Below are 8,808 nucleotides of genomic sequence, written 5' to 3' on the forward strand. Positions count from 1 at the left end.
GAGATAACAGCTGTTTTAGAGAGTGGAATCCAAGGAACAAATCAGTCAGTCCTCGAACAGCTAGAACAGAGAGCTGTGATTTCTAAGATTCAGCATGGGTTTTGGAAGAACATGTCAGACCAACCTTATCTCTTTTTTCGAGAAAATTACTACCTTGTTGGATCAGGAGAATGCTGTGGACATAATTTATCTGGATTTCAGTAAAGCTTTTGATAAGGTTCCACATGATATTCTTGTTGACAAGCTGGTAAAATGTGCTTGTTAATGGTTCAGCATCCTCTTGGAGAAGAGTGACAAGTGGAGTGTCCCATGTCCTGGTGCCTGTGTTGTTCAACATATTTATAAATGATTTGGATGAGGGATTAGAGGGGACACTTATTAAATTTGTAGAAGACATTAAACTGGGAGGGGTAGCAAGACAGAATCACGATACAGGATGATCTTGATAGGCTCAAGAACTGGGCTAAACTGAATAAAATTAAATTCAATAGGGACAAATGTAAAGTTCTGCATTTAGGTAGGAAAAACCAAATACACCAATATAGGATGGGGGAAACTTGTCTTGGCAGTAGCATGTGCGAAAAGGATCTAGTAGTAGACCACACATTGAACATGAGTCAGCAGTGTGACTTGGTGGCTAAAAAGGCAAATAGTATTTGGGGCTTTATCATGTCCAGATCACAGGAGGTGATGGTACTCTGCTCTGGTTTGGCCTCACTTGGAGTACTGTGTTCAGTTTTGGGCACCCCAGTTGAAGAGGGATGTAGACAAACTGGAGCGTGTCCACAGGAAGGCAACAAAGATGGTGAGGAGTTTGGAGACTAAGATGTATGAGGAAAGATTGGGGGAGCTTGGTCTGTATAGCCTGGAGAGGAGATGACTAAGAGGGGATCTGATAACCATCTTCAAGTATTTAAAGGGCTGCTATGTAGAGGTTGGAGCAGAATTGTTCTCTCTTGCCCCAGAGGGATGGACCAAAACCAATGGGATGAAATTAATTCAAAAGAAATTCCATCTAAACATCTGGAAGAAGTTCTTGACAGAGCAGTTTCTCAGAGGAACAGGCTTCCTCAGGAGATGTTGGGGTTCTCCATCTTTGGAAATTTTTAAACAGAGGCTGGATAGCCATCTGACAGAGAGGCTGATTCTGTGAAGGTTCAAGTGTGTGGCAGGTTACAGTGGATGAGAAATAGGGTTGTGGGTGTCCTGCATCCAACTCTGTTATTCTATGGTTCTATGTCATTATATCCTACTGATCTTGCTCCCTACCCCAAACCCTGCTGTCACTGATCTCCACTCCCAACATTTTCAGGAATTTCCTAAGCTGGAGCTGGCAAGTCTGGCTGTTTTCAATATTTGGGACTTCTGGATCATTTTCAATCCTCATCAGACCAATGTTTCAACTTTTTTTTCCTTTTGATTAGTCTACAGAGTCATACTTTTCTGCATGCCTTTGGAAATGCTCTGAGGAGCTAAAGGCCCTTGCCTGTGGGTGGTCTTGTTTTGTGGCTTTTGTCATCTCCGAGGGACCACCCACTTTATTATTCGATAGGGTTGTGAACAGGTCTGGACAAAAATGCCCAGTCTCTTTAATAGAAGCTTGAGAGGATGTCATTTCGTCTATGTTTATTTTCTTTCTTGCCATGAAAAGCTTTCATGGCCCAGTTCTACACATTAAACAGGACGTTATCTGGTTGTCACCTCCATTTTAGGAAATTCCTGGAAATTTTAGGGTGGATTCTGGGGACCGTGGGGTTTGGAGAGAAGAGTGACCTCAGCAATATAAAATGCCATAGATCAGGGGTGGCCAAACTGTGGCCCTCCAGATCTCCAAGGACTACACTTCCTATGAGCCCCTGCCAGCAAATGCTGGCAGGGGCTCATGGGAATTGTAGTCCATGAACATCTGGAGGACCACAGGTTGACTACCCCTGATCTATAGAATATCAAACACACCAAATGGGACAATCTCCCAGAAAGTATTCATGAACTGTCCACATAAATTGCGCAAGTTGCCCTCTTCCACACATACTACTGCCCCCACCATGCAGACTGCTCTTCAGAAGTGGCAAGGTTTCTCATGCTGAGAGAAAACTGAAGTATTTTATTTTTTTATTTTATTTTATTTCTATACCTCCCTTCCATATGGCTCAGGGCGGTTTACATACAACATCATAGGGGAATACATGGAACGAGTCAACATGCAACATAGTCAATATACAACAATAACAACCCAACAGTGGTTCTAAATAACAACTTCAGTGATCCCAACAATAACAACATAACAAGCTAAACCCCCTAGAGAGGTCACGCTGCTTCAGACCATGGAGGGGATGTCAGAGGTGGGGGGGACCCGTGGTCGGTCTCAGGCAAACGCCTGGTGGAGGAGCTCCTTTTGCAGGCCCTGCGGAGTTCGGACAGGGCCCTGATTTCTTCAGGGAGCTCGTTCCACCAGGTGGGAGCCAGGATGGAAAAAGCTCTGGCCCTCGTTGAAGACCGATGTGCTTGTTTGGGGGCAGGGATCACCAGCCAGTTGGCAGTGGCGGAGCTTAATGCTCTTTTGGGAGTATAGGCGGAGAGACGGCCTCTCAGGTACCAAAACCTTAAGCCTGATCCGGAATTCAATTGGGAGCCAGTTGAGTTGCTGAAGTATAGGCCGGATATGAGATCTCCATGGTGTATTAGTGTGAATCCTGGCTCCCCATATAATGTGGAGAGTGGAGGAGGAGCAGGAGGAGGAGGAGAAGTAGTAGTTTTGCAGACTCAGCCTTGGTTCTGGTTCACCTCAGGTCCCAGGGCAGCTACAATTTATGCACAGTTTTATTTGCAGAGGAAGGATGAAAAGGATTATTCGAGGGGATGATCTCTGACCCCACATAATGTGCGAAGATTCTAAAGAATTAACTCTAGTCTAAGACATTAAATGAGAAGTCTAGATTAGACATTGCAGATGACTAGCTCATATTGATGAAACAACTGGAATAAGGTCACTAAATTAAATTGTCTAGAGTAACTAAATTAAATTGTCTACATGCCATCTTGCTAACTGTCGAGATAGGACAGTGGTTGTTGGGGGGAGGAAGAACGAGAGAAAGACTGACAAGCGTGGAGGGAGAGAATGGGAGAAATATGGATGAATTGAGAGGCAAAGAGGAAGGGGGAGGGAGAAAGAGAAGGGGTGGGGAGAGGAAGGAATCAAAGGCATGGATAATAAATAGAATGGCTACTTCCATAGGTTTCTTACAAGTCGTCATCCCCCCAAATGCACACATATTGATAGGAACTCAAAGACTTGTACTCTCAAAGAACTTCCCTGTCTTCCAGTATTTATTTTTGGGTTTGTTTTATTCATTCCGTTTATATACCGCCTCTCAGTGCGACATACCTGAGCAATGTACATGTGTGCAAGCACCGAGTCATGTCTGACCCTTGGGGTGACGCCCTCTAGCGTTTTCATGGCAGACTCAATACGGGGTGGTTTGCCAGTGCCTTCCCCAGTCATTACCGTTTACCCCCCAGCAAGCTGGGTACTCATTTTACCAACCTCGGAAGGATGGAAGGCTGAGTCAACCTTGAGCCGGCTGCTGGGATTGAACTCCCAGCCTTATGGGCAAAGCTTTCAGACGGCTGCCTTACCACTCTGCGCCACAAGAGGCTCTTTAAGAGCAATGTACATAGAACCAGTAAAATAAAACATACATTAAACCATTTTTAACAGTAGGAATAGGTCAAAATACTCAACATCAGTCAACATCAAACATAACATGGGAGCATTTAACAGTATAGATGGGGAAGAAATGGAGATAGTGACAGATTTTATTTTCCTGGGCTCCAAGATCACTGCAGATGGGGACTGCAGCAAAGAAATTAAAAGACGCTTGCTCCTGGGGAGCAAGCTATGGCAAATCTAGACAGCATCCTAAAAAGCCGAGACATCACCCTGCCAACAAAAGTGCATTTAGTCAAGGCTATGGTGTTCCCAGTTGCAATGTATGGCTGCGAAAGTTGGACCATAAGGAAGGCCGAGCGTCAAAGAATTGAGGCTTTTGAACTCTGGTGCTGGAGAAGACTCTTGTGAGTCCCTTGGACTGCAAGGCGAACAAACCGGTCAGTCCTAGAGGAGATCAGCCCTGACTGCTCCTTAGAAGGCCAGATCCTGAAGATGAAACTCAAATACTTTGGCAACCTCATGAGAAGGAAGGACTCGCTGGAGAAGAGCCTAATGCTGGGAGCGTTCGAGGGCAAAAGAAGAAGGGGATGAGGTGGCTGGATGGAGTCACTGAAGCAGTAGGTGCAAACTTAAATGGACTCCGGGGAATGGTAGAGGACAGGAAGGCCTGGAGGATCATTGTCCATGGGGTCGCGATGGGTCGGACACGACTTCACACATAACAACAACAAATGGTAACAGTTAATAGAGGAGAAGTCCATGAGCTTGGTACAGAGAGTGGAGGGGTACAGTTGCCTGATAGGGATGGCTGCAGGGAGGACTCCCAATGCTGGCCTTCAGCCAAAAGCCTGGTGGAAGAGCTTCGTTTTGCAGGCCCTATGGAACTGTTTAAGTTCTGTTGGGGTCTTGAGCTCGTTGGGGAGCTCATTCCAGCAGGTTGGGGCCATGGTTGCAAAGGCCCTGGCTCCTGCTGAGACTTCTTTGGGGCCCTGATCTCCAGATAGGGTTGCCAGGTCCCCATGGATCAGCTGGCAGGGGATGGGGTGTGTGTGAACTTTCCAGGAGTGGGGAGCAATGGCCCAAATAAATATGACTTGCCTCCATGACCCAGAAGTGACATAGACATGTTGGGGGAAGAGTGGTACTCTGTTTTTTGGGTAAAAACTCAATGGCAGAATTAGCTCTCCACCAACCCTTCCCTTAGGTGCCACCTCTAAATCTCCAGAGACTTCCTAACCCAAAGTTGTCAACCCCATAAGACCAGCAGTGCTGCATTTACTGAAAGAATCCTGTTGCTAAGAACCACCTCATGAGCAATTTAACCATCCGCATGTGTCCTTTGCCAGCCCAGCCAGTGTCTGTGCTGTCAGATGCTGGTGAATTCTTTTTTTTTAAATCAAGGCTTCTTTTATCATTCAGAACCCGAAAAGCCCCCAAACTGAAACTCCTAGAGATCAAAGGATTGATGAGAGCCCATGATCCTAGGAAGAGCTGGCTTGTGACAACCTACTTTTGGCACAATGTGGCCCTCATGGAGCCACAAAGCTCAGCTGTTGAGGAGGCCTCTAAAGCCTTTCTCTGTTGGGGGAAGTTCTCTGTGTCACACAGTGGCCAAAACCCAGGTGCCATTAAGAGGTCCACCAGAACTCCAGAAGTCCTCCCACTGTTTTGGGAAATTCATGGATATTTTGAGACTAGATATAAAGCCCGTTGCACAACAAAAATTCAATGGGCTCTAGAAAAATATTGCTGGTGGAGAGTTTGAGGCTGTGCAATGAGGGCTGGGGAGGAGTCGGGGGGATAAATGAGACATGTAGCTTGGCTGCCTCTTCCCCCCAGCAGTGGGGCCAGCCACAGCAGGATTATTAAATGGCCCACAGACACCCCTGCATTGCTCAGGCTGCCCCTCAGTGCAACAGAGACAGACAGAAGAAGAAGAGTTGGTTCTTATATGCCACTTTTCTCTACCCCAAGGAGTCTCAAAGTGGTTTACATTCGCCTTCCCTTTCCTCTCCCCACAACAGACACCCTGTGAGGTGGGTGAGGCTGAGAGAGCCCTGATATTCCTGCTTGGTCAGAACAGTTTCATCAGTGCCATGGTGAGCCCAAGGTCACCCAGCTGGCAGCATGTGGGGGAGTGCAGAATCGTCCCGCCTTACAGCCTTAAAAATTCTGGTTGCCTTATGTTAGAGGCTTCCTTCAAAAAAGCCTTGAAGGGAAGGTGGGGTGTGTTTGTGTGTGTGTGTGTGTGTGCAGAATCCTGAGCAAGAGCCACAATTGGCCCTGAGTAGGGGATATTCCACCAATAAGAAAAAGGCAATCTGCTTTCATCAGCAGTGGATGGGCAGATCCCACAGACCACAGGGCATAGTAGTTAACTAGTGAGCTGTCTTTGATCACGTTCCCTTTTATGTGATATGATTATGGTGGTGATGGTCATGATGCCCAAAGAGGGCAGTTTGGAGGAGTGGGACCTCAGTGTGGATGTAGGACAACAAAGTACACCCTTTGAGGCTACTATTTTCTCCAAGGGAACAATTTCCTGTTGTCTGGAGATCAGCTGTAATTCTGGAAGAACTCTGGGCGTCATTTTAAGGTTAATAGCCCTACTAGAAAGCAGGAAGGGTGTTATTAGAGCTAGTGGCTTATTAGGTAGCTATGCTTCCACTCTGGACTGGAATCTATTTCAGAAGGTTATGTCTTTGTCCTTCTTCAGAACTTTTATAGTGGGTTGCTATCCATTAATCAGATCTTAAATAGTGGTACTTTATTCACTGTCCCAAAGGGGACCCCAAAGAGGCTTACATCATTCTCTTCTCCTCCATCTTATCCTTACAACATCCCTGCAAAGTAGAGTAGGCTGAGAGCATGTGACTGTCTCAGTAAGTTTCCATGGGGATTGAGACCATCATGAGTAAATGTGCAGCTCTCTCCTTTTTGCAAATTAACTTGCTGCCTTATGCCTCCAACGCTGTAACAAAACAGTCTTCCCTGATTGGCCAGGGCATCAGTTCAAAGTCTTCCTGGTTCCCGGTTGCAAGGCTTCCCTTAAAGTGACTGTGCTCCAGAAGCCCTAACTTCTCTCAGCATAGATTTGCTGCTTAGTTTCTCCAATCCACCCCCCATTCAAGAAAAGAAAGAGGCTCCTGCTGCGCTTGACTGTTCTGAGCTTCCCCAATCGAGTGTAGAACAGTTTCTGTTTCAATTGGGGTGGGTGGGAAGACCTGAGTTCAAATCAATCTGAATTCAGCAGGATCCACAATGGAATAAACAAAGTAAGTGCAGAATCAGCCCTGGAGATCCCAGATACTAGTCTGACACTTTAACCCAGGGGAAGTCAAACTGCGGCCCTCCAGATGCCCATGGACTACAATTCCCATGAGCCCCTGCCAACATTCGCTCATGGGAATTGTAGTCCATGGACATCTGGAGGGCCGCAGTTTGACTACCCCTGCTTTAACCATTACCCAGTGGTTGATTACCCAGTGATATTTACTTCCATGCCAGGAAATACTTCTTCTGCCCATTCCCACACATTAGCCTCTATTAAAGGGAGAGAATGTAGTTCTCCAAGCCTGTTGGCAATCCTGACTCTATCTGATCTCCAGGGAAAACAGCTGCCAATGAGTTTGCAGGGAAATGACCTGTCCCTTTAACAGCAGCATAATATTTGGAAATGGCCACATTTTTTAAATTGCCGGTGCTGCCATTATTATTATTATTATTATTATTATTATTATTATTGCATTTATTGCCTGCTGCTCCCTGGAGGCTCGCAGCAGGTTATAACCTCTATTAAAAAAAACAGTTCAAACCCCTTAACAATTAAAACAGATTACTACAAAACCATAAAACCATAAGACACAGCAGCAAACACAACCCCATACTAATAGAATAGAGTTGCACCAGTTTCTACCAATTCCTTCCCCATTTGGGGATCGATCCTCTCTTTCTCTGACTGAGTGGGGTGGCCAGCACAAGAGTATTAGGACTTGGGAGAATCCCAAAAAGAAAGGATTTGGTATTCAATACTCGTGAGTGACTGACATAAGAAAAGCCCTGGGAAACAGTCAGATTATTTTTTTTAAAAACATGCAAGAAAATAACCTCTCTGAAGCCTCTGTTCAAAGGACAGGTCAGTTTCCTTGAGTGTGATGTGGTGGTTAAGGCAGGATTTCTCAACCAGGGTTTTGCAAAGCCTAGGGTTTCGCAATGGTCCTGGAAGGGTTTCACTGATTGAGTGGGAGTTAATTCATTTTTAATACATGTTTTAATTTAAGAAAAGTATTGGCATATATGACCGTCTGTCTGTCTGTCTGTCTGTCTGTCTGTCTGTCTGTCTGTCTGTCTATCTATCTATCTATCTATCTATCTATCCTAACCCCGGGCGCCGCGGACTAAATAAAGCCGTAAGGGCTTGGGGAGAGGAGTTAGGGCGGGCTCTGTCCGGGATGAGGAAGGGTGACGATTGGCCCCTTCCTCCGGACAGACCATCGGCAGGGCCGATTGGCCTCTCCAATTCCCGCCCTGCCGACAAGAGAGCAACTGCGCAGTCAGACCGCCGGCAAGGGAGCCCCCGCCAGCCGCGCGCAGCGAAGTGCCTCTCGCCACGTCAGGCCCCTATGTCCTGCATGCCGGCGGCCTGCAGACTCGCCGGCCGCGACACCATGATCTAGCGCCCGCTGTATTGTTAGTACAGCGGGCTTGATCACTAGTCTATCTATATTTTTATACCGCCCTGCCCTATGGCTCTGGGTGGTTTACAGAAAACATTTCAGAACATTTACATGGAACAGTATCAATATCAATATAACAATATAACAGCAATACCATACCAACTAGAACTAGATCATTATTTCAACAACAATAACTTTGACACACCCTTGGTATGTTCGACCTCTCAACCAACACCCCCCATGACCAATTATGGGCTGGGAAGGGGCGGGAAGGGGCGGGACTCCGACCATACAAATCTTTGCTGGCCAAAGCTCATTTGCTCCTGGTAGCAAATAGAGTCCAGAAAGGTAAATATTCTCATTTTAATTTAAGGGGGGGGGGCAGAGGGGCATAGGCCAGGTCTGACCCAGTTTCTGGCATTGTGGTATGGTGGTGATGAAGCGGCCTAGGCCTGCCCTGGC

This window comes from Paroedura picta, chromosome 3 (genome assembly GCF_049243985.1).
Source record: "Paroedura picta isolate Pp20150507F chromosome 3, Ppicta_v3.0, whole genome shotgun sequence".
NCBI classification, from domain to species: domain Eukaryota; kingdom Metazoa; phylum Chordata; class Lepidosauria; order Squamata; family Gekkonidae; genus Paroedura; species Paroedura picta.